Source organism: Oncorhynchus mykiss, chromosome 16 (genome assembly GCF_057628025.1).
Source record: "Oncorhynchus mykiss isolate SJ-2025 chromosome 16, ASM5762802v1, whole genome shotgun sequence".
NCBI classification, from domain to species: Eukaryota; Metazoa; Chordata; class Actinopteri; order Salmoniformes; family Salmonidae; genus Oncorhynchus; species Oncorhynchus mykiss.
The window spans coordinates 78412755-78440725 of NC_143037.1; the positions used below are offsets into that span (position 1 = coordinate 78412755).

Here is a 27971-nt window from a genome sequence, read left to right on the forward strand (position 1 = left end):
TATTTTGATAGTCTATATCAGAACACAACACTTGTAGACAGACATGCTACCGCATTGTCTAATGAAATATGGATCACGGCAGCTAGCTGGATATCAGCCGTGCTACAATGGATACATGATAATAGCTATAGTGCCTCGTTAATTTGCTGTGGCGTCATTGTCTTTATTGATGGCACAGCCTCTTCTTATTTATTTGTTCAGATCCAGATGGGTTGTTTGGTTCAGACAGGATTAAGGACTTGGGTTGAAACACACAAACACACAACACACATGCACACACACACACACACACACACTAACACACACACACACACTAACACACAAACACACAACACACATACAAACACACACACACACTCACTAACATACTAAAACACACTCACTAACATACTAACACATACACACAACACTCAATAACACACACACACACTAATACACTATGAGAGAGAGAGGGGGGGAGAGAGAGAGAGAGAGAGGGAGAGAGGGAGAGAGAGAGAGAGAGAGAGAGAGAGAGAGAGAGAGAGAGAGAGAGAGAGAGAGAGAGAGAGAGAGAGACGCATGTGTGGGTCATAGATAGTGGGATTTATAAACCTCCACCTCCACCTCCACCCATCCCTCTCCCTCTCCTTGGCCCGTGTCAGGTCACCCTGCTGGGGGTGCTGAATGAGCAGCTCAGCCCTCCAGCCCTGGCTCTCTCTGACGCCACTAAATGGAGAGATTTACCCTCTTGATTTCCCCAGAGAGAGTGCCATCTGCCCACTGTCACCACGCCACTACACACACACACACACACACACACACACACACTAAGCATGACAATGGAACATGTGACACCCTGCTACATGTTAAATGAGAGAAACACATGACACGTGGTCTATTGTACTGTATACACATGCAGAAACTCACTACCTCCACCATCACCTTATCACCATCATCACCACCATCACCCCATCACCACCATCACCTTATCACCACCATCACCACCATCACCTTATCACCACCATCACCTTATCACCACCATCACCTTATCACCACCATCACCGTATCACCACCATCACCCCATCACTACCATCACCTTATCACCACCATCACCTTATCACCACCATCACCACCCTCACCTTATCACCACCATCACCACCCTCACCTTATCACCACCATCACCACCCTCACCTTATCACCCCCATCACTTTGTCACCACCATCACCACCCTCACCCCATCAACAACCTCACCTTATCACCACCATCACCACCAACACCTTATCATCACCATCACCTTATCACCACCATCACCTTATCACCACCATCACCCCATCAACACCATCACCACCCTCACCCCATCACCACCATCACCTTATCACCACCATCACCTTATCACCACCATCACCTTATCACCACCATCACCTTATCACCACCATCACCACCATCACCTTATCACCACCATCACCACCATCACCTTATCACCACCACCACCCCATCACCACCCTTACCCCATCACCACCATCACCTTATCACCACCATCATCACCATCACCTTATCACCACCATCACCACAATAACCCCATCACACCATCACCTTATCACCACCATCACCTTATCACCACCATCACCACCATCACCTTATCACCACCATCACCTTATCACCACCATCACCTTATCACCACCATCACCACCATCACCTTATCACCACCACCACCCCATCACCACCCTTACCCCATCACCACCATCACCTTATCACCACCATCATCACCATCACCTTATCACCACCATCACCACAATAACCCCATCCCCCATCACCTTATCACCACCATCACCTTATCACCACCATCACCTTACCACCACAATAACCCCATCACCCTCATCACCTTATCACCACCATCACCTTATCACTACCATCACCTTACCACCACAATCACCCCATCACCCCCATCACCCCATCACCACCCTCACCCCATCACCACCATCACCTTATCACCACCATCACCTTATCACCACATCCCCACCATCACCTTATCACCACCATCACCCCATCACCACCATCACCTTATCACCACCATCACCCCATCACCACCATCACCTTATCACCACCATCTCCACCCTCACCCCATCACCACCATCACCTTATCACCACCATCACCACCATCACCTTATCACCACCATCACCATATCACCCCCATCACCACCATCACCTTATCACCACCATCATCACCATCACCTTATCACCACCATCACCACAATAACCCCATCCCCCATCACCTTATCTCCACCCTCACCCCATCACCACCATCACCTTATCACCACCATCACCACCATCACCTTATCACCACCATCACCATATCACCCCCATCACCACCATCACCTTATCACCACCATCATCACCATCACCTTATCACCACCATCACCACAATAACCCCATCCCCCATCACCTTATCACCACCATCACCTTATCACCACCATCACCCCATCACCACCATCACCTTATCACCACCATCTCCACCCTCACCCCATCACCACCCTCACCCCATCACCACCATCACCTTATCACCACCATCACCTTATCACCACCATCACCTTATCACCACCATCACCCCATCACCACCATCACCTTATCACCACCATCTCCACCCTCACCCCATCACCACCATCACCTTATCACCACCATCACCACCATCACCTTATCACCACCATCACCATATCACCCCCATCACCACCATCACCTTATCACCACCCTCACCCCATCACCACCATCACCCCATCACCTTATCACCACCATCACCACCATGACCTTATCACCACCATCACCTTATCACCACCATCACCCCATCACCACCATCACCTTATCGCCACCATCACCCCATCACCACCATCACCCCAATCACCCACACAAACATAATCCCCCCCACCACACATACACCATCACCCCACCACACAAACATACCCCCCCACCACACATACACCATAACCCCCCACCACACATACACATCACCCCCCACCACACAAACATACTCCCCCCCTACACACATACACCATCACCCCCCACCACACAAACACACTCCACCCCACCACACATACACCATCACCCCCTACCACACAAACATACTCCCCCCCACCACACATACACAATCACACCCCACCACACAAACACACTCCCCCACCCCACGACACATCACCATCACCCCCTACCACACATACACCACATTCTCCTCAAACTGGTGAGTACTAGCCATTTCCTTCCTCTGTCCTAAAGCATGAAACTTACCCTGGTCCTATAACCCTGGTACTAAAACCCTGGTCCTATAATCCTGGTCCTCCTAACACTAACCCTGGTCTTCCTAACACTAACCCTGGTCCTATAACCCTGGTCCTCAAAACACTAACCCTGGTCCTATAACCCTGGTCCTCAAAACACTAAACCTGGTCCTATAACCCTGGTCCTCAAAACACTAACCCTGGTCCTATAACCCTGGGCCTCCTAACACTAACCCTGGTCCTATAACCCTGGTCCTCAAAACACTAACCCTGGTCCTATAACCCTGGTCCTCAAAACACTAACCCTGGAACTATAACCCTGGTCCTCCTAACACTAACCCTGGTCCTCCTAACACTAACCCTGGTCCTATAACCTTGGTCCTATAACCCTGGTCCTCCTAACACTAACCCTGGCCCTATAACCCTGGCCCTATAACCCTGGCCCTCCTAACACTAACCCTGGTCCTATAACCCTGGTCATATAACTCTGGTCCTCCAAACACTACCCTGGTCCTCCTAACACTAACCCTGGCCCTATAACCCTGGTCCTCCTAACACTAACCCTTGTCTTCCTAACACTAACCCTGGTCCTATAACCCTGGTCCTCAAAACACTAACCCTGGTCCTATAACCCTGGTCCTATAACCCTGGGCCTCCTAACACTAACCCTGGTCCTATAACCCTGGTCCTCAAAACACTAACCCTGGTCCTATAACCCTGGTCCTCAAAACACTAAACCTGGTCCTATAACCCTGGTCCTCAAAACACTAACCCTGGTCCTATAACCCTGGTCCTATAACCCTGGAACTATAACCCTGGTCCTCCTAACACTAACCCTGGTCCTCGTAACACTAACCCTGGTCCTATAACCTTGGTCCTATAACCCTGGTCCTCCTAACACTAACCCTGGCCCTATAACCCTGGCCCTCCTAACACTAACCCTGGTCCTATAACCCTGGTCATATAACCCTGGTCCTCCAAACACTAACCCTGGTCCTCCTTACACTAACCCTGGTCCTAAAACCCTGGCCCTATAACCCTGGTCCTCCTAACACTAACCCTGGTCCTATAACCCTGGTCCTATAACCCTGTTCCTATAACCCTGGTCCTCCTAACACTAACCCTGGTCCTCCTAACACTAACCCTGGTCTTCCTAACACTAACCCTGGTCCTATAACCCTGGTCCTCAAAACACTACCCTGGTCCTATAACCCTGGTCCTATAACCCTGGGCCTCTTAACACTAACCCTGGTCCTATAACCCTGGTCCTCGAAATACTAACTCTGGTCCTATAACCCTGGTCCTCAAAACACTAACCCTGGTCCTATAACCCTGGTCCTCAAAACACTAACCCTGGTCCTATAACCCTGGTCCTATAACCCTGGAACTATAACCCTGGTCCTCAAAGCACTAACTCTGGTCCTATAACCCTGGTCCTCAAAACACTAACCCTGGTCCTATAACCCTGGTCCTCAAAACACTAACCCTGGTCCTATAACCCTGGTCCTATAACCCTGGGCCTCTTAACACTAACCCTGGTCCTATAACCCTGGTCCTCGAAATACTAACTCTGGTCCTATAACCCTGGTCCTCAAAACACTAACCCTGGTCGTATAACCCTGGTCCTCAAAACACTAACCCTGGTCCTATAACCCTGGTCCTATAACCCTGGTCCTCAAAACACTAACCCTGGTCGTATAACCCTGGTCCTCAAAACACTAACCCTGGTCCTATAACCCTGGTCCTATAACCCTGGGCCTCCTAACACTAACCCTGGTCCTATAACCCTGGTCCTCAAAACACTAACCCTGGTCCTCTAACCATGGTCCTCAAAACACTAAACCTGGTCCTATAACCCTGGTCCTCAAAACACTAACCCTGGTCCTGTAACCCTGGTCCTCCTAACACTAACCCTATAACCCTGGACCTATAACCCTGGCCCTCCTAACACTAACCCTGGTCCTCCTAACACTAACCCTGGTCCTAAAACCCTGGCCCTATAACCCTTGTCCTATAACCCTGGTCCTCCTAACACTAACCCTGGTCCTCCTAACACTAACCCTGGTCTTCCTAACACTAACCCTGGTCCTAACACTAACCCTGGTCCTCCTAACACTAACCCTGGACCTATAACCCTGTTCCTATAACCCTGGTCCTCCTAACACTAACCCTGGTCCTCCTAACACTAACCCTGGTCTTCCTAACACTAACCCTGGTCCTATAACCCTGGTCCTCAAAACACTACCCTGGTCCTATAACCCTGGTCCTATAACCCTGGGCCTCTTTAACACTAACCCTGGTCCTATAACCCTGGTCCTCGAAATACTAACTCTGGTCCTATAACCCTGGTCCTCAAAACACTAACCCTGGTCCTATAACCCTGGTCCTCAAAACACTAACCCTGGTCCTATAACCTTGGTCCTATAACCCTGGTCCTCCTAACACTAACCCTGGCCCTATAACCCTGGCCCTATAACCCTGGCCCTCCTAACACTAACCCTGGTCCTATAACCCTGGTCATATAACCCTGGTCCTCCAAACACTAACCCTGGTCCTCCTAACACTAACCCTGGTCCTAAAACCCTGGCCCTATAACCCTGGTCCTCCTAACACTACCCTGGTCCTCCTAACACTAACCCTGGCCCTTCAACCCTGGTCCTATAACCCTGTTCCTATAACCCTGGTCCTCCTAACACTAACCCTGGTCCTCCTAACACTAACCCTGGTCATCCTAACACTAACCCTGGTCCTATAACCCTGGTCCTCAAAACACTAACCCTGGTCCTATAACCCTGGTCCTATAACCCTGGGCCTCTTAACACTAACCCTGGTCCTATAACCCTGGTCCTCGAAATACTAACTCTGGTCCTATAACCCTGGTCCTCAAAACACTAACCCTGGTCGTATAACCCTGGTCCTCAAAACACTAACCCTGGTCCTATAACCCTGGTCCTATAACCCTGGTCCTCAAAACACTAACCCTGGTCGTATAACCCTGGTCCTCAAAACACTAACCCTGGTCCTATAACCCTGGTCCTATAACCCTGGGCCTCCTAACACTAACCCTGGTCCTAAAACCCTGGCCCTATAACCCTGGTCCTCCTAACACTACCCTGGTCCTCCTAACACTAACCCTGGTCCTATAACCCTGGTCCTATAACCCTGTTCCTATAACCCTGGTCCTCCTAACACTAACCCTGGTCCTCCTAACACTAACCCTGGTCTTCCTAACACTAACCCTGGTCCTATAACCCTGGTCCTCAAAACACTACCCTGGTCCTATAACCCTGGTCCTATAACCCTGGGCCTCTTAACACTAACCCTGGTCCTATAACCCTGGTCCTCGAAATACTAACTCTGGTCCTATAACCCTGGTCCTCAAAACACTAACCCTGGTCCTATAACCCTGGTTCTCCTAACACTAACCCTGGTCCTATAACCTTGGTCCTATAACCCTGGTCCTCCTAACACTAACCCTGGCCCTATAACCCTGGCACTCCTAACACTAACCCTGGTCCTATAACCCTGGTCATATAACCCTGGTCCTCCAAACACTAACCCTGGTCCTCCTAACACAAACCCTGGTCCTATAACCCTGGTCCTCAAAACACTAACCCTGGTCCTCTAACCATGGTCCTCAAAACACTAAACCTGGTCCTATAACCCTGGTCCTCAAAACACTAACCCTGGTCCTGTAACCCTGGTCCTCCTAACACTAACCCTGGCCCTATAACCCTGGACCTATAACCCTGGCCCTCCTAACACTAACCCTGGTCCTCCTAACACTAACCCTGGTCCTAAAACCCTGGCCCTATAACCCTTGTCCTATAACCCTGGTCCTCCTAACACTAACCCTGGTCCTCCTAACACTAACCCTGGTCTTCCTAACACTAACCCTGGTCCTAACACTAACCCTGGTCCTCCTAACACTAACCCTGGACCTATAACCCTGTTCCTATAACCCTGGTCCTCCTAACACTAACCCTGGTCCTCCTAACACTAACCCTGGTCTTCCTAACACTAACCCTGGTCCTATAACCCTGGTCCTCAAAACACTACCCTGGTCCTATAACCCTGGTCCTATAACCCTGGGCCTCTTAAACACTAACCCTGGTCCTATAACCCTGGTCCTCGAAATACTAACGCTGGTCATATAACCCTGGTCCTCCAAACACTAACCCTGGTCCTCCTAACACAAACCCTGGTCCTATAACCCTGGTCCTCAAAACACTAACCCTGGTCCTATAACCCTGGTCCTATAACCCTGGTCCTATAACCCTGGGCCTCCTAACACTAACCCTGGTCCTATAACCCTGGTCCTCAAAACACTAACCCTGGTCCTCTAACCATGGTCCTCAAAACACTAAACCTGGTCCTATAACCCTGGTCCTCAAAACACTAACCCTGGTCCTGTAACCCTGGTCCTCCTAACACTAACCCTGGCCCTATAACCCTGGACCTATAACCCTGGCCCTCCTAACACTAACCCTGGTCCTCCTAACACTAACCCTGGTCCTAAAACCCTGGCCCTATAACCCTTGTCCTATAACCCTGGTCCTCCTAACACTAACCCTGGTCCTCCTAACACTAACCCTGGTCTTCCTAACACTAACCCTGGTCCTAACACTAACCCTGGTCCTCCTAACACTAACCCTGGACCTATAACCCTGTTCCTATAACCCTGGTCCTCCTAACACTAACCCTGGTCCTCCTAACACTAACCCTGGTCTTCCTAACACTAACCCTGGTCCTATAACCCTGGTCCTCAAAACACTACCCTGGTCCTATAACCCTGGTCCTATAACCCTGGGCCTCTTTAACACTAACCCTGGTCCTATAACCCTGGTCCTCGAAATACTAACTCTGGTCCTATAACCCTGGTCCTCAAAACACTAACCCTGGTCCTATAACCCTGGTCCTCAAAACACTAACCCTGGTCCTATAACCTTGGTCCTATAACCCTGGTCCTCCTAACACTAACCCTGGCCCTATAACCCTGGCCCTATAACCCTGGCCCTCCTAACACTAACCCTGGTCCTATAACCCTGGTCATATAACCCTGGTCCTTTAAACACTAACCCTGGTCCTCCTAACACTAACCCTGGTCCTAAAACCCTGGCCCTATAACCCTGGTCCTCCTAACACTACCCTGGTCCTCCTAACACTAACCCTGGCCCTTCAACCCTGGTCCTATAACCCTGTTCCTATAACCCTGGTCCTCCTAACACTAACCCTGGTCCTCCTAACACTAACCCTGGTCATCCTAACACTAACCCTGGTCCTATAACCCTGGTCCTCAAAACACTAACCCTGGTCCTATAACCCTGGTCCTATAACCCTGGGCCTCTTAACACTAACCCTGGTCCTATAACCCTGGTCCTCGAAATACTAACTCTGGTCCTATAACCCTGGTCCTCAAAACACTAACCCTGGTCGTATAACCCTGGTCCTCAAAACACTAACCCTGGTCCTATAACCCTGGTCCTATAACCCTGGTCCTCAAAACACTAACCCTGGTCGTATAACCCTGGTCCTCAAAACACTAACCCTGGTCCTATAACCCTGGTCCTATAACCCTGGGCCTCCTAACACTAACCCTGGTCCTAAAACCCTGGCCCTATAACCCTGGTCCTCCTAACACTACCCTGGTCCTCCTAACACTAACCCTGGTCCTATAACCCTGGTCCTATAACCCTGTTCCTATAACCCTGGTCCTCCTAACACTAACCCTGGTCCTCCTAACACTAACCCTGGTCTTCCTAACACTAACCCTGGTCCTATAACCCTGGTCCTCGAAACACTACCCTGGTCCTATAACCCTGGTCCTATAACCCTGGGCCTCTTAACACTAACCCTGGTCCTATAACCCTGGTCCTCGAAATACTAACTCTGGTCCTATAACCCTGGTCCTCAAAACACTAACCCTGGTCCTATAACCCTGGTTCTCCTAACACTAACCCTGGTCCTATAACCTTGGTCCTATAACCCTGGTCCTCCTAACACTAACCCTGGCCCTATAACCCTGGCACTCCTAACACTAACCCTGGTCCTATAACCCTGGTCATATAACCCTGGTCCTCCAAACACTAACCCTGGTCCTCCTAACACAAACCCTGGTCCTATAACCCTGGTCCTCAAAACACTAACCCTGGTCCTATAACCCTGGTCCTATAACCCTGGTCCTATAACCCTGGGCCTCCTAACACTAACCCTGGTCCTATAACCCTGGTCCTCAAAACACTAACCCTGGTCCTCTAACCATGGTCCTCAAAACACTAAACCTGGTCCTATAACCCTGGTCCTCAAAACACTAACCCTGGTCCTGTAACCCTGGTCCTCCTAACACTAACCCTGGCCCTATAACCCTGGACCTATAACCCTGGCCCTCCTAACACTAACCCTGGTCCTCCTAACACTAACCCTGGTCCTAAAACCCTGGCCCTATAACCCTTGTCCTATAACCCTGGTCCTCCTAACACTAACCCTGGTCCTCCTAACACTAACCCTGGTCTTCCTAACACTAACCCTGGTCCTAACACTAACCCTGGTCCTCCTAACACTAACCCTGGACCTATAACCCTGTTCCTATAACCCTGGTCCTCCTAACACTAACCCTGGTCCTCCTAACACTAACCCTGGTCTTCCTAACACTAACCCTGGTCCTATAACCCTGGTCCTCAAAACACTACCCTGGTCCTATAACCCTGGTCCTATAACCCTGGGCCTCTTTAACACTAACCCTGGTCCTATAACCCTGGTCCTATAACCCTGTTCCTATAACCCTGGTCCTCCTAACACTAACCCTGGTCCTCCTAACACTAACCCTGGTCTTCCTAACACTAACCCTGGTCCTATAACTCTGGTCCTCAAAACACTACCCTGGTCCTATAACCCTGGTCCTATAACCCTGGGCCTCTTAACACTAACCCTGGTCCTATAACCCTGGTCCTCGAAATACTAACTCTGGTCCTATAACCCTGGTCCTCAAAACACTAACCCTGGTCCTATAACCCTGGTCCTCAAAACACTAACCCTGGTCCTATAACCCTGGTCCTATAACCCTGGAACTATAACCCTGGTCCTCAAAGCACTAACTCTGGTCCTATAACCCTGGTCCTCAAAACACTAACCCTGGTCCTATAACCCTGGTCCTCAAAACACTAACCCTGGTCCTATAACCCTGGTCCTATAACCCTGGGCCTCTTAACACTAACCCTGGTCCTATAACCCTGGTCCTCGAAATACTAACTCTGGTCCTATAACCCTGGTCCTCAAAACACTAACCCTGGTCGTATAACCCTGGTCCTCAAAACACTAACCCTGGTCCTATAACCCTGGTCCTATAACCCTGGTCCTCAAAACACTAACCCTGGTCGTATAACCCTGGTCCTCAAAACACTAACCCTGGTCCTATAACCCTGGTCCTATAACCCTGGGCCTCCTAACACTAACCCTGGTCCTATAACCCTGGTCCTCAAAACACTAACCCTGGTCCTCTAACCATGGTCCTCAAAACACTAAACCTGGTCCTATAACCCTGGTCCTCAAAACACTAACCCTGGTCCTGTAACCCTGGTCCTCCTAACACTAACCCTGGCCCTATAACCCTGGACCTATAACCCTGGCCCTCCTAACACTAACCCTGGTCCTCCTAACACTAACCCTGGTCCTAAAACCCTGGCCCTATAACCCTTGTCCTATAACCCTGGTCCTCCTAACACTAACCCTGGTCCTCCTAACACTAACCCTGGTCTTCCTAACACTAACCCTGGTCCTAACACTAACCCTGGTCCTCCTAACACTAACCCTGGACCTATAACCCTGTTCCTATAACCCTGGTCCTCCTAACACTAACCCTGGTCCTCCTAACACTAACCCTGGTCTTCCTAACACTAACCCTGGTCCTATAACCCTGGTCCTCAAAACACTACCCTGGTCCTATAACCCTGGTCCTATAACCCTGGGCCTCTTTAACACTAACCCTGGTCCTATAACCCTGGTCCTCGAAATACTAACTCTGGTCCTATAACCCTGGTCCTATAACCCTGGGCCTCTTAACACTAACCCTGGTCCTATAACCCTGGTCCTCGAAATACTAACTCTGGTCCTATAACCCTGGTCCTCAAAACACTAACCCTGGTCGTATAACCCTGGTCCTCAAAACACTAACCCTGGTCCTATAACCCTGGTCCTATAACCCTGGTCCTCAAAACACTAACCCTGGTCGTATAACCCTGGTCCTCAAAACACTAACCCTGGTCCTATAACCCTGGTCCTATAACCCTGGGCCTCCTAACACTAACCCTGGTCCTATAACCCTGGTCCTCAAAACACTAACCCTGGTCCTCTAACCATGGTCCTCAAAACACTAAACCTGGTCCTATAACCCTGGTCCTCAAAACACTAACCCTGGTCCTGTAACCCTGGTCCTCCTAACACTAACCCTATAACCCTGGACCTATAACCCTGGCCCTCCTAACACTAACCCTGGTCCTCCTAACACTAACCCTGGTCCTAAAACCCTGGCCCTATAACCCTTGTCCTATAACCCTGGTCCTCCTAACACTAACCCTGGTCCTCCTAACACTAACCCTGGTCTTCCTAACACTAACCCTGGTCCTAACACTAACCCTGGTCCTCCTAACACTAACCCTGGACCTATAACCCTGTTCCTATAACCCTGGTCCTCCTAACACTAACCCTGGTCCTCCTAACACTAACCCTGGTCTTCCTAACACTAACCCTGGTCCTATAACCCTGGTCCTCAAAACACTACCCTGGTCCTATAACCCTGGTCCTATAACCCTGGGCCTCTTTAACACTAACCCTGGTCCTATAACCCTGGTCCTCGAAATACTAACTCTGGTCCTATAACCCTGGTCCTCAAAACACTAACCCTGGTCCTATAACCCTGGTCCTCAAAACACTAACCCTGGTCCTATAACCTTGGTCCTATAACCCTGGTCCTCCTAACACTAACCCTGGCCCTATAACCCTGGCCCTATAACCCTGGCCCTCCTAACACTAACCCTGGTCCTATAACCCTGGTCATATAACCCTGGTCCTCCAAACACTAACCCTGGTCCTCCTAACACTAACCCTGGTCCTAAAACCCTGGCCCTATAACCCTGGTCCTCCTAACACTACCCTGGTCCTCCTAACACTAACCCTGGCCCTTCAACCCTGGTCCTATAACCCTGTTCCTATAACCCTGGTCCTCCTAACACTAACCCTGGTCCTCCTAACACTAACCCTGGTCATCCTAACACTAACCCTGGTCCTATAACCCTGGTCCTCAAAACACTAACCCTGGTCCTATAACCCTGGTCCTATAACCCTGGGCCTCTTAACACTAACCCTGGTCCTATAACCCTGGTCCTCAAAATACTAACTCTGGTCCTATAACCCTGGTCCTCAAAACACTAACCCTGGTCGTATAACCCTGGTCCTCAAAACACTAACCCTGGCCCTATAACCCTGGTCCTATAACCCTGGTCCTCAAAACACTAACCCTGGTCGTATAACCCTGGTCCTCAAAACACTAACCCTGGTCCTATAACCCTGGTCCTATAACCCTGGGCCTCCTAACACTAACCCTGGTCCTAAAACCCTGGCCCTATAACCCTGGTCCTCCTAACACTACCCTGGTCCTCCTAACACTAACCCTGGTCCTATAACCCTGGTCCTATAACCCTGTTCCTATAACCCTGGTACTCCTAACACTAACCCTGGTCCTCCTAACACTAACCCTGGTCTTCCTAACACTAACCCTGGTCCTATAACCCTGGTCCTCAAAACACTACCCTGGTCCTATAACCCTGGTCCTATAACCCTGGGCCTCTTAACACTAACCCTGGTCCTATAACCCTGGTCCTCGAAATACTAACTCTGGTCCTATAACCCTGGTCCTCAAAACACTAACCCTGGTCCTATAACCCTGGTTCTCCTAACACTAACCCTGGTCCTATAACCTTGGTCCTATAACCCTGGTCCTCCTAACACTAACCCTGGCCCTATAACCCTGGCACTCCTAACACTAACCCTGGTCCTATAACCCTGGTCATATAACCCTGGTCCTCCAAACACTAACCCTGGTCCTCCTAACACTAACCCTGGTCCTCCTAACACTAACCCTGGTCTTCCTAACACTAACCCTGGTCCTAACACTAACCCTGGTCCTCCTAACACTAACCCTGGACCTATAACCCTGTTCCTATAACCCTGGTCCTCCTAACACTAACCCTGGTCCTCCTAACACTAACCCTGGTCTTCCTAACACTAACCCTGGTCCTATAACCCTGGTCCTCAAAACACTACCCTGGTCCTATAACCCTGGTCCTATAACCCTGGGCCTCTTTAACACTAACCCTGGTCCTATAACCCTGGTCCTCGAAATACTAACTCTGGTCCTATAACCCTGGTCCTCAAAACACTAACCCTGGTCCTATAACCCTGGTCCTCAAAACACTAACCCTGGTCCTATAACCTTGGTCCTATAACCCTGGTCCTCCTAACACTAACCCTGGCCCTATAACCCTGGTCCTATAACCCTGGCCCTCCTAACACTAACCCTGGTCCTATAAACCTGGTCATATAACCCTGGTCCTCCAAACACTAACCCTGGTCCTCCTAACACTAACCCTGGTCCTAAAACCCTGGCCCTATAACCCTGGTCCTCCTAACACTACCCTGGTCCTCCTAACACTAACCCTGGCCCTTCAACCCTGGTCCTATAACCCTGTTCCTATAACCCTGGTCCTCCTAACACTAACCCTGGTCCTCCTAACACTAACCCTGGTCATCCTAACACTAACCCTGGTCCTATAACCCTGGTCCTCAAAACACTAACCCTGGTCCTATAACCCTGGTCCTATAACCCTGGGCCTCTTAACACTAACCCTGGTCCTATAACCCTGGTCCTCGAAATACTAACTCTGGTCCTATAACCCTGGTCCTCAAAACACTAACCCTGGTCGTATAACCCTGGTCCTCAAAACACTAACCCTGGTCCTATAACCCTGGTCCTATAACCCTGGTCCTCAATACACTAACCCTGGTCGTATAACCCTGGTCCTCAAAACACTAACCCTGGTCCTATAACCCTGGTCCTATAACCCTGGTCCTCAATACACTAACCCTGGTCGTATAACCCTGGTCCTCAAAACACTAACCCTGGTCCTATAACCCTGGTCCTATAACCCTGGTCCTCAATACACTAACCCTGGTCGTATAACCCTGGTCCTCAAAACACTAACCCTGGTCCTATAACCCTGGTCCTATAACCCTGGTCCTCAAAACACTACCCTGGTCCTATAACCCTGGTCCTATAACCCTGGGCCTCTTTAACACTAACCCTGGTCCTATAACCCTGGTCCTCGAAATACTAACTCTGGTCCTATAACCCTGGTCCTCAAAACACTAACCCTGGTCCTATAACCCTGGTCCTCAAAACACTAACCCTGGTCCTATAACCTTGGTCCTATAACCCTGGTCCTCCTAACACTAACCCTGGCCCTATAACCCTGGTCCTATAACCCTGGCCCTCCTAACACTAACCCTGGTCCTATAAACCTGGTCATATAACCCTGGTCCTCCAAACACTAACCCTGGTCCTCCTAACACTAACCCTGGTCCTAAAACCCTGGCCCTATAACCCTGGTCCTCCTAACACTACCCTGGTCCTCCTAACACTAACCCTGGCCCTTCAACCCTGGTCCTATAACCCTGTTCCTATAACCCTGGTCCTCCTAACACTAACCCTGGTCCTCCTAACACTAACCCTGGTCATCCTAACACTAACCCTGGTCCTATAACCCTGGTCCTCAAAACACTAACCCTGGTCCTATAACCCTGGTCCTATAACCCTGGGCCTCTTAACACTAACCCTGGTCCTATAACCCTGGTCCTCGAAATACTAACTCTGGTCCTATAACCCTGGTCCTCAAAACACTAACCCTGGTCGTATAACCCTGGTCCTCAAAACACTAACCCTGGTCCTATAACCCTGGTCCTATAACCCTGGTCCTCAATACACTAACCCTGGTCGTATAACCCTGGTCCTCAAAACACTAACCCTGGTCCTATAACCCTGGTCCTATAACCCTGGGCCTCCTAACACTAACCCTGGTCCTAAAACCCTGGCCCTATAACCCTGGTCATCCTAACACTACCCTGGTCCTCCTAACACTAACCCTGGTCCTATAACCCTGGTCCTATAACCCTGTTCCTATAACCCTGGTCCTCCTAACACTAACCCTGGTCCTCCTAACACTAACCCTGGTCTTCCTAACACTAACCCTGGTAATATAACCCTGGTCCTCAAAACACTACCCTGGTCCTATAACCCTGGTCCTATAACCCTGGGCCTCTTAACACTAACCCTGGTCCTATAACCCTGGTCCTCGAAATACTAACTCTGGTCCTATAACCCTGGTCCTCAAAACACTAACCCTGGTCCTATAACCCTGGTTCTCCTAACACTAACCCTGGTCCTATAACCTTGGTCCTATAACCCTGGTTCTCCTAACACTAACCCTGGTCCTATAACCTTGGTCCTATAACCCTGGTCCTCCTAACACTAACCCTGGTCCTATAACCCTGGTCATATAACCCTGGTCCTCCAAACACTAACCCTGGTCCTCCTAACACAAACCCTGGTCCTATAACCCTGGTCCTCAAAACACTAACCCTGGTCCTATAACCCTGGTCCTATAACCCTGGTCCTATAACCCTGGGCCTCCTAACACTAACCCTGGTCCTATAACCCTGGTCCTCAAAACACTAACCCTGGTCCTCTAACCATGGTCCTCAAAACACTAAACCTGGTCCTATAACCCTGGTCCTCAAAACACTAACCCTGGTCCTGTAACCCTGGTCCTCCTAACACTAACCCTGGCCCTATAACCCTGGACCTATAACCCTGGCCCTCCTAACACTAACCCTGGTCCTCCTAACACTAACCCTGGTCCTAAAACCCTGGCCCTTTAACCCTTGTCCTATAACCCTGGTCCTCCTAACACTAACCCTGGTCCTCCTAACACTAACCCTGGTCTTCCTAACACTAACCCTGGTCCTAACACTAACCCTGGTCCTCCTAACACTAACCCTGGACCTATAACCCTGTTCCTATAACCCTGGTCCTCCTAACACTAACCCTGGTCCTCCTAACACTAACCCTGGTCTTCCTAACACTAACCCTGGTCCTATAACCCTGGTCCTCAAAACACTACCCTGGTCCTATAACCCTGGTCCTATAACCCTGGGCCTCTTTAACACTAACCCTGGTCTTATAACCCTGGTCCTATAACCCTGTTCCTATAACCCTGGTCCTCCTAACACTAACCCTGGTCCTCCTAACACTAACCCTGGTCTTCCTAACACTAACCCTGGTCCTATAACCCTGGTCCTCAAAACACTACCCTGGTCCTATAACCCTGGTCCTATAACCCTGGGCCTCTTAACACTAACCCTGGTCCTATAACCCTGGTCCTCGAAATACTAACTCTGGTCCTATAACCCTGGTCCTCAAAACACTAACCCTGGTCCTATAACCCTGGTCCTCAAAACACTAACCCTGGTCCTATAACCCTGGTCCTATAACCCTGGAACTATAACCCTGGTCCTCAAAGCACTAACTCTGGTCCTATAACCCTGGTCCTCAAAACACTAACCCTGGTCCTATAACCCTGGTCCTCAAAACACTAACCCTGGTCCTATAACCCTGGGCCTCTTAACACTAACCCTGGTCCTATAACCCTGGTCCTCGAAATACTAACTCTGGTCCTATAACCCTGGTCCTCAAAACACTAACCCTGGTCGTATAACCCTGGTCCTCAAAACACTAACCCTGGTCCTATAACCCTGGTCCTATAACCCTGGTCCTCAAAACACTAACCCTGGTCGTATAACCCTGGTCCTCAAAACACTAACCCTGGTCCTATAACCCTGGTCCTATAACCCTGGGCCTCCTAACACTAACCCTGGTCCTATAACCCTGGTCCTCAAAACACTAACCCTGGTCCTCTAACCATGGTCCTCAAAACACTAAACCTGGTCCTATAACCCTGGTCCTCAAAACACTAACCCTGGTCCTGTAACCCTGGTCCTCCTAACACTAACCCTGGCCCTATAACCCTGGACCTATAACCCTGGCCCTCCTAACACTAACCCTGGTCCTCCTAACACTAACCCTGGTCCTAAAACCCTGGCCCTATAACCCTTGTCCTATAACCCTGGTCCTCCTAACACTAACCCTGGTCCTCCTAACACTAACCCTGGTCTTCCTAACACTAACCCTGGTCCTAACACTAACCCTGGTCCTCCTAACACTAACCCTGGACCTATAACCCTGTTCCTATAACCCTGGTCCTCCTAACACTAACCCTGGTCCTCCTAACACTAACCCTGGTCTTCCTAACACTAACCCTGGTCCTATAACCCTGGTCCTCAAAACACTACCCTGGTCCTATAACCCTGGTCCTATAACCCTGGGCCTCTTTAACACTAACCCTGGTCCTATAACCCTGGTCCTCGAAATACTAACTCTGGTCCTATAACCCTGGTCCTCAAAACACTAACCCTGGTCCTATAACCCTGGTCCTCAAAACACTAACCCTGGTCCTATAACCTTGGTCCTATAACCCTGGTCCTCCTAACACTAACCCTGGCCCTATAACCCTGGCCCTATAACCCTGGCCCTCCTAACACTAACCCTGGTCCTATAACCCTGGTCATATAACCCTGGTCCTCCAAACACTAACCCTGGTCCTCCTAACACTAACCCTGGTCCTAAAACCCTGGCCCTATAACCCTGGTCCTCCTAACACTACCCTGGTCCTCCTAACACTAACCCTGGCCCTTCAACCATGGTCCTATAACCCTGTTCCTATAACCCTGGTCCTCCTAACACTAACCCTGGTCCTCCTAACACTAACCCTGGTCATCCTAACACTAACCCTGGTCCTATAACCCTGGTCCTCAAAACACTAACCCTGGTCCTATAACCCTGGTCCTATAACCCTGGGCCTCTTAACACTAACCCTGGTCCTATAACCCTGGTCCTCGAAATACTAACTCTGGTCCTATAACCCTGGTCCTCAAAACACTAACCCTGGTCGTATAACCCTGGTCCTCAAAACACTAACCCTGGTCCTATAACCCTGGTCCTATAACCCTGGTCCTCAAAACACTAACCCTGGTCGTATAACCCTGGTCCTCAAAACACTAACCCTGGTCCTATAACCCTGGGCCTCCTAACACTAACCCTGGTCCTAAAACCCTGGCCCTATAACCCTGGTCCTCCTAACACTACCCTGGTCCTCCTAACACTAACCCTGGTCCTATAACCCTGGTCCTATAACCCTGTTCCTATAACCCTGGTACTCCTAACACTAACCCTGGTCCTCCTAACACTAACCCTGGTCTTCCTAACACTAACCCTGGTCCTATAACCCTGGTCCTCAAAACACTACCCTGGTCCTATAACCCTGGTCCTATAACCCTGGGCCTCTTAACACTAACCCTGGTCCTATAACCCTGGTCCTCGAAATACTAACTCTGGTCCTATAACCCTGGTTCTCCTAACACTAACCCTGGTCCTATAACCTTGGTCCTATAACCCTGGTCCTCCTAACACTAACCCTGGCCCTATAACCCTGGCACTCCTAACACTAACCCTGGTCCTATAAACCTGGTCATATAACCCTGGTCCTCCAAACACTAACCCTGGTCCTCCTAACACTAACCCTGGTCCTCCTAACACTAACCCTGGTCCTCCTAACACTACCCTGGTCCTAACACTAACTCTGGTCCTATAACCCTGGTCCTCAAAACACTAACCCTGGTCCTATAACCCTGGTCCTCAAAACACTAACCCTGGTCCTATAACCTTGGTCCTATAACCCTGGTCCTATAACCTTGGTCCTATAACCCTGGTCCTCCTAACACTAACCCTGGTCCTATAACCTTGGTCCTATAACCCTGGTCCTCCTAACACTAACCCTGGCCCTATAACCCTGGCACTCCTAACACTAACCCTGGTCCTATAACCCTGGTCATATAACCCTGGTCCTCCAAACACTAACCCTGGTCCTCCTAACACTAACCCTGGTCCTCCTAACACTAACCCTGGTCTTCCTAACACTAACCCTGGTCCTAACACTAACCCTGGTCCTCCTAACACTAACCCTGGACCTATAACCCTGTTCCTATAACCCTGGTCCTCCTAACACTAACCCTGGTCGTATAACCCTGGTCCTCAAAACACTAACCCTGGTCCTATAACCCTGGTCCTATAACCCTGGTCCTCAAAACACTAACCCTGGTCGTATAACCCTGGTCCTCAAAACACTAACCCTGGTCCTATAACCCTGGTCATATAACCCTGGGCCTCCTAACACTAACCCTGGTCCTAAAACCCTGGCCCTATAACCCTGGTCCTCCTAACACTACCCTGGTCCTCCTAACACTAACCCTGGTCCTATAACCCTGGTCCTATAACCCTGTTCCTATAACCCTGGTACTCCTAACACTAACCCTGGTCCTCCTAACACTAACCCTGGTCTTCCTAACACTAACCCTGGTCCTATAACCCTGGTCCTCAAAACACTACCCTGGTCCTATAACCCTGGTCCTATAACCCTGGGCCTCTTAACACTAACCCTGGTCCTATAACCCTGGTCCTCGAAATACTAACTCTGGTCCTATAACCCTGGTTCTCCTAACACTAACCCTGGCCCTATAACCCTGGCACTCCTAACACTAACCCTGGTCCTATAAACCTGGTCATATAACCCTGGTCCTCCAAACACTAACCCTGGTCCTCCTAACACTAACCCTGGTCCTCCTAACACTAACCCTGGTCCTCCTAACACTACCCTGGTCCTCCTAACACTAACTCTGGTCCTATAACCCTGGTCCTCAAAACACTAACCCTGGTCCTATAACCCTGGTCCTCAAAACACTAACCCTGGTCCTATAACCTTGGTCCTATAACCCTGGTCCTATAACCTTGGTCCTATAACCCTGGTCCTCCTAACACTAACCCTGGTCCTATAACCTTGGTCCTATAACCCTGGTCCTCCTAACACTAACCCTGGCCCTATAACCCTGGCACTCCTAACACTAACCCTGGTCCTATAACCCTGGTCATATAACCCTGGTCCTCCAAACACTAACCCTGGTCCTCCTAACACTAACCCTGGTCCTCCTAACACTAACCCTGGTCTTCCTAACACTAACCCTGGTCCTAACACTAACCCTGGTCCTCCTAACACTAACCCTGGACCTATAACCCTGTTCCTATAACCCTGGTCCTCCTAACACTAACCCTGGTCCTCCTAACACTAACCCTGGTCTTCCTAACACTAACCCTGGTCCTATAACCCTGGTCCTCAAAACACTACCCTGGTCCTATAACCCTGGTCCTATAACCCTGGGCCTCTTTAACACTAACCCTGGTCCTATAACCCTGGTCCTCGAAATACTAACTCTGGTCCTATAACCCTGGTCCTCGAAATACTAACTCTGGTCCTATAACCCTGGTTCTCCTAACACTAACCCTGGTCCTATAACCTTGGTCCTATAACCCTGGTCCTCCTAACACTAACCCTGGCCCTATAACCCTGGCACTCCTAACACTAACCCTGGTCCTATAACCCTGGTCATATAACCCTGGTCCTCCAAACACTAACCCTGGTCCTCCTAACACTAACCCTGGTCCTCCTAACACTAACCCTGGTCTTCCTAACACTAACCCTGGTCCTAACACTAACCCTGGTCCTCCTAACAATAACCCTGGACCTATAACCCTGTTCCTATAACCCTGGTCCTCCTAACACTAACCCTGGTCCTCCTAACACTAACCCTGGTCTTCCTAACACTAACCCTGGTCCTATAACCCTGGTCCTCAAAACACTACCCTGGTCCTATAACCCTGGGCCTCTTTAACACTAACCCTGGTCCTATAACCCTGGTCCTCGAAATACTAACTCTGGTCCTATAACCCTGGTCCTCAAAACACTAACCCTGGTCCTATAACCCTGGTCCTCAAAACACTAACCCTGGTCCTATAACCTTGGTCCTATAACCCTGGTCCTCCTAACACTAACCCTGGCCCTATAACCCTGGCCCTATAACCCTGGCCCTCCTAACACTAACCCTGGTCCTATAACCCTGGTCATATAACCCTGGTCCTCCAAACACTAACCCTGGTCCTCCTAACACTAACCCTGGTCCTAAAACCCTGGCCCTATAACCCTGGTCCTCCTAACACTACCCTGGTCCTCCTAACACTAACCCTGGCCCTTCAACCCTGGTCCTATAACCCTGTTCCTATAACCCTGGTCCTCCTAACACTAACCCTGGTCCTCCTAACACTAACCCTGGTCTTCCTAACACTAACCCTGGTCCTATAACCCTGTTCCTATAACCCTGGTCCTCCTAACACTAACCCTGGTCCTCCTAACACTAACCCTGGTCTTCCTAACACTAACCCTGGTCCTATAACCCTGGTCCTCAAAACACTAACCCTGGTCCTATAACCCTGGTCCTATAACCCTGGGCCTCTTAACACTAACCCTGGTCCTATAACCCTGGTCCTCGAAATACTAACTCTGGTCCTATAACCCTGGTCCTCAAAACACTAACCCTGGTCGTATAACCCTGGTCCTCAAAACACTAACCCTGGTCCTATAACTCTGGTCCTATAACCCTGGTCCTCAAAACACTAACCCTGGTCGTATAACCCTGGTCCTCGAAATACTAACTCTGGTCCTATAACCCTGGTCCTCAAAACACTAACCCTGGTCGTATAACCCTGGTCCTCAAAACACTAACCCTGGTCCTATAACTCTGGTCCTATAACCCTGGTCCTCAAAACACTAACCCTGGTCGTATAACCCTGGTCCTCAAAACACTAACCCTGGTCCTATAACCCTGGTCCTATAACCCTGGGCCTCCTAACACTAACCCTGGTCCTAAAACCCTGGCCCTATAACCCTGGTCCTCCTAACACTACCCTGGTCCTCCTAACACTAACCCTGGTCCTATAACCCTGGTCCTATAACCCTGTTCCTATAACCCTGGTCCTCCTAACACTAACCCTGGTCCTCCTAACACTAACCCTGGTCTTCCTAACACTAACCCTGGTCCTATAACCCTGGTCCTCAAAACACTACCCTGGTCCTATAACCCTGGTCCTATAACCCTGGGCCTCTTAACACTAACCCTGGTCCTATAACCCTGGTCCTCGAAATACTAACTCTGGTCCTATAACCCTGGTCCTCAAAACACTAACCCTGGTCCTATAACCCTGGTTCTCCTAACACTAACCCTGGTCCTATAACCTTGGTCCTATAACCCTGGTCCTCCTAACACTAACCCTGGCCCTATAACCCTGGCACTCCTAACACTAACCCTGGTCCTATAACCCTGGTCCTATAACCCTGGGCCTCCTAACACTAACCATGGTCCTATAACCCTGGTCCTCGAAGCACTAAATCTGGTCCTATAACCCTGGTCCTCAAAACACTAACCCTGGTCGTATAACCCTGGTCCTCAAAACACTAACCCTGGTCCTATAACCCTGGTCCTATAACCCTGGTCCTCAAAACACTAACCCTGGTCGTATAACCCTGGTCCTCAAAACACTAACCCTGGTCCTATAACCCTGGCCCTCCTAACACTAACCCTGGTCCTATAACCCTGGTCATATAACCCTGGTCCTCCAAACACTACCCTGGTCCTCCTAACACTAACCCTGGCCCTATAACCCTGGTCCTCCTAACACTAACCCTTGTCTTCCTAACACTAACCCTGGTCCTATAACCCTGGTCCTCAAAACACTAACCCTGGTCCTATAACCCTGGTCCTATAACCCTGGGCCTCCTAACACTAACCCTGGTCCTATAACCCTGGTCCTCAAAACACTAACCCTGGTCCTATAACCCTGGTCCTCAAAACACTAAACCTGGTCCTATAACCCTGGTCCTCAAAACACTAACCCTGGTCCTATAACCCTGGTCCTATAACCCTGGAACTATAACCCTGGTCCTCCTAACACTAACCCTGGTCCTCGTAACACTAACCCTGGTCCTATAACCTTGGTCCTATAACCCTGGTCCTCCTAACACTAACCCTGGCCCTATAACCCTGGCCCTATAACCCTGGCCCTCCTAACACTAACCCTGGTCCTATAACCCTGGTCATATAACCCTGGTCCTCCAAACACTAACCCTGGTCCTCCTTACACTAACCCTGGTCCTAAAACCCTGGCCCTATAACCCTGGTCCTCCTAACACTAACCCTGGTCCTATAACCCTGGTCCTATAACCCTGTTCCTATAACCCTGGTCCTCCTAACACTAACCCTGGTCCTCCTAACACTAACCCTGGTCTTCCTAACACTAACCCTGGTCCTATAACCCTGGTCCTCAAAACACTACCCTGGTCCTATAACCCTGGTCCTATAACCCTGGGCCTCTTAACACTAACCCTGGTCCTATAACCCTGGTCCTCGAAATACTAACTCTGGTCCTATAACCCTGGTCCTCAAAACACTAACCCTGGTCCTATAACCCTGGTTCTCCTAACACTAACCCTGGTCCTATAACCTTGGTCCTATAACCCTGGTCCTCCTAACACTAACCCTGGCCCTATAACCCTGGCACTCCTAACACTAACCCTGGTCCTATAACCCTGGTCCTCGAAATACTAACTCTGGTCCTATAACACTGGTCCTCAAAACACTAACCCTGGTCGTATAACCCTGGTCCTCAAAACACTAACCCTGATCCTATAACCCTGGTCCTATAACCCTGGTCCTCAAAACACTAACCCTGGTCGTATAACCCTGGTCCTCAAAACACTAACCCTGGTCCTATAACCCTGGTCCTATAACCCTGGGCCTCCTAACACTAACCCTGGTCCTATAACCCTGGTCCTCAAAACACTAACCCTGGTCCTCTAACCCTGGTCCTCAAAACACTAAACCTGGTCCTATAACCCTGGTCCTCAAAACACTAACCCTGGTCCTATAACCCTGGACCTCAAAACACTAACCCTGGTCCTATAACCCTGGTCCTCAAAATACTAACTCTGGTCCTATAACCCTGGTCCTCAAAACACTAACCCTGGTCGTATAACCCTGGTCCTCAAAACACTAACCCTGGTCCTATAACCCTGGTCCTATAACCCTGGTCCTCAAAACACTAAACCTGGTCCTATAACCCTGGTCCTCAAAACACTAACCCTGGTCCTATAACCCTGGACCTCAAAACACTAACCCTGGTCCTATAACCCTGGTCCTATAACCCTGGGCCTCTTAACACTAACCCTGGTCGTATAACCCTGGTCCTCAAAACACTAACCCTGGTCCTATAACCCTGGTCCTATAACCCTGGTCCTCAAAACACTAACCCTGGTCCTATAACCCTAGTCCTATAACCCTGGGCCTCCTAACACTAACCATGGTCCTATAACCCTGGTCCTCGAAGCACTAACTCTGGTCCTATAACCCTGGTCCTCAAAACACTAACCCTGGTCCTATAACCCTGGTCCTCAAAACACTAACCCTGGTCCTATAACCCTGGAACTGTAACCCTGGTCCTCCTAACACTAACCCTGGCCCTATAACCCTGGACCTATAACCCTGGCCCTCCTAACACTAACCCTGGTCCTCCTAACACTAACCCTGGTCCTATAACCCTGGTCCTCAAAACACTAACCCTGGTCCTATAACCCTAGTCCTATAACCCTGGGCCTCCTAACACTAACCATGGTCCTATAACCCTGGTCCTCGAAGCACTAACTCTGGTCCTATAACCCTGGTCCTCAAAACACTAACCCTGGTCCTATAACCCTGGTCCTCAAAACACTAACCCTGGTCCTATAACCCTGGAACTGTAACCCTGGTCCTCCTAACACTAACCCTGGCCCTATAACCCTGGACCTATAACCCTGGCCCTCCTAACACTAACCCTGGTCCTCCTAACACTAACCCTGGTCCTAAAACCCTGGCCCTATAACCCTTGTCCTATAACCCTGGTCCTCCTAACACTAACCCTGGTCCTCCTAACACTAACCCTGGTCTTCCTAACACTAACCCTGGTCCTATAACCCTGGTCCTCAAAACACTACCCTGGTCCTATAACCCTGGTCCTATAACCCTGGGCCTCTTAACACTAACCCTGGTCCTATAACCCTGGTCCTCGAAATACTAACTCTGGTCCTATAACCCTGGTCCTCAAAACACTAACCTTGGTCGTATAACCCTGGTCCTCAAAACACTAACCCTGGTCCTATAACCCTGGTCCTATAACCCTGGTCCTCAAAACACTAACCCTGGTCGTATAACCCTGGTCCTCAAAACACTAACCCTGGTCCTATAACCCTGGTCCTATAACCCTGGGCCTCCTAACACTAACCCTGGTCCTAAAACCCTGGCCCTATAACCCTGGTCCTCCTAACACTACCCTGGTCCTCCTAACACTAACCCTGGTCCTATAACCCTGGTCCTATAACCCTGTTCCTATAACCCTGGTCCTCCTAACACTAACCCTGGTCCTCCTAACACTAACCCTGGTCTTCCTAACACTAACCCTGGTCCTATAACCCTGGTCCTATAACCCTGTTCCTATAACCCTGGTCCTCCTAACACTAACCCTGGTCCTCCTAACACTAACCCTGGTCTTCCTAACACTAACCCTGGTCCTATAACCCTGGTCCTCAAAACACTACCCTGGTCCTATAACCCTGGTCCTATAACCCTGGGCCTCTTAACACTAACCCTGGTCCTATAACCCTGGTCCTCGAAATACTAACTCTGGTCCTATAACCCTGGTCCTCAAAACACTAACCCTGGTCCTATAACCCTGGTTCTCCTAACACTAACCCTGGTCCTATAACCTTGGTCCTATAACCCTGGTCCTCCTAACACTAACCCTGGCCCTATAACCCTGGCACTCCTAACACTAACCCTGGTCCTATAACCCTGGTCCTATAACCCTGGGCCTCCTAACACTAACCATGGTCCTATAACCCTGGTCCTCGAAGCACTAACTCTGGTCCTATAACCCTGGTCCTCAAAACACTAACCCTGGTCGTATAACCCTGGTCCTCAAAACACTAACCCTGGTCCTATAACCCTGGTCCTATAACCCTGGTCCTCAAAACACTAACCCTGGTCGTATAACCCTGGTCCTCAAAACACTAACCCTGGTCCTATAACCCTGGCCCTCCTAACACTAACCCTGGTCCTATAACCCTGGTCATATAACCCTGGTCCTCCAAACACTACCCTGGTCCTCCTAACACTAACCCTGGCCCTATAACCCTGGTCCTCCTAACACTAACCCTTGTCTTCCTAACACTAACCCTGGTCCTATAACCCTAGTCCTCAAAACACTAACCCTGGTCCTATAACCCTGGTCCTATAACCCTGGGCCTCCTAACACTAACCCTGGTCCTATAACCCTGGTCCTCAAAACACTAACCCTGGTCCTATAACCCTGGTCCTCAAAACACTAAACCTGGTCCTATAACCCTGGTCCTCAAAACACTAACCCTGGTCCTATAACCCTGGTCCTATAACCCTGGAACTATAACCCTGGTCCTCCTAACACTAACCCTGGTCCTCGTAACACTAACCCTGGTCCTATAACCTTGGTCCTATAACCCTGGTCCTCCTAACACTAACCCTGGCCCTATAACCCTGGCCCTATAACCCTGGCCCTCCTAACACTAACCCTGGTCCTATAACCCTGGTCATATAACCCTGGTCCTCCAAACACTAACCCTGGTCCTCCTTACACTAACCCTGGTCCTAAAACCCTGGCCCTATAACCCTGGTCCTCCTAACACTAACCCTGGTCCTATAACCCTGGTCCTATAACCCTGTTCCTATAACCCTGGTCCTCCTAACACTAACCCTGGTCCTCCTAATACTAACCCTGGTCTTCCTAACACTAACCCTGGTCCTATAACCCTGGTCCTCAAAACACTACCCTGGTCCTATAACCCTGGTCCTATAACCCTGGGCCTCTTAACACTAACCCTGGTCCTATAACCCTGGTCCTCGAAATACTAACTCTGGTCCTATAACCCTGGTCCTCAAAACACTAACCCTGGTCCTATAACCCTGGTTCTCCTAACACTAACCCTGGTCCTATAACCTTGGTCCTATAACCCTGGTCCTCCTAACACTAACCCTGGCCCTATAACCCTGGCACTCCTAACACTAACCCTGGTCCTATAACCCTGGTCCTCGAAATACTAACTCTGGTCCTATAACCCTGGTCCTCAAAACACTAACCCTGGTCGTATAACCCTGGTCCTCAAAACACTAACCCTGGTCCTATAACCCTGGTCCTATAACCCTGGTCCTCAAAACACTAACCCTGGTCGTATAACCCTGGTCCTCAAAACACTAACCCTGGTCCTATAACCCTGGTCCTATAACCCTGGGCCTCCTAACACTAACCCTGGTCCTATAACCCTGGTCCTCAAAACACTAACCCTTGTCCTCTAACCATGGTCCTCAAAACACTAAACCTGGTCCTATAACCCTGGTCCTCAAAACACTAACCCTGGTCCAATAACCCTGGACCTCAAAACACTAACCCTGGTCCTATAACCCTGGTCCTATAACCCTGGGCCTCTTAACACTAACCCTGGTCCTATAACCCTGGTCCTCGAAATACTAACTCTGGTCCTATAACCCTGGTCCTCAAAA

At 49.9% G+C, this 27971-nt stretch overlaps 1 protein-coding gene and 1 long non-coding RNA gene across 2 annotated transcripts in view; both read right to left on the reverse strand.

Moving 5' to 3' along the window:
• Positions 1-27971, reverse strand: part of LOC149977354 (uncharacterized) — a 460718-nt gene that overhangs the window by 173236 nt on the left and 259511 nt on the right. The gene's annotated exons all lie outside the window — the stretch shown is intronic.
• Positions 1-27971, reverse strand: part of LOC110491181 (FYVE, RhoGEF and PH domain containing 1) — a 166234-nt gene that overhangs the window by 81121 nt on the left and 57142 nt on the right. The gene's annotated exons all lie outside the window — the stretch shown is intronic.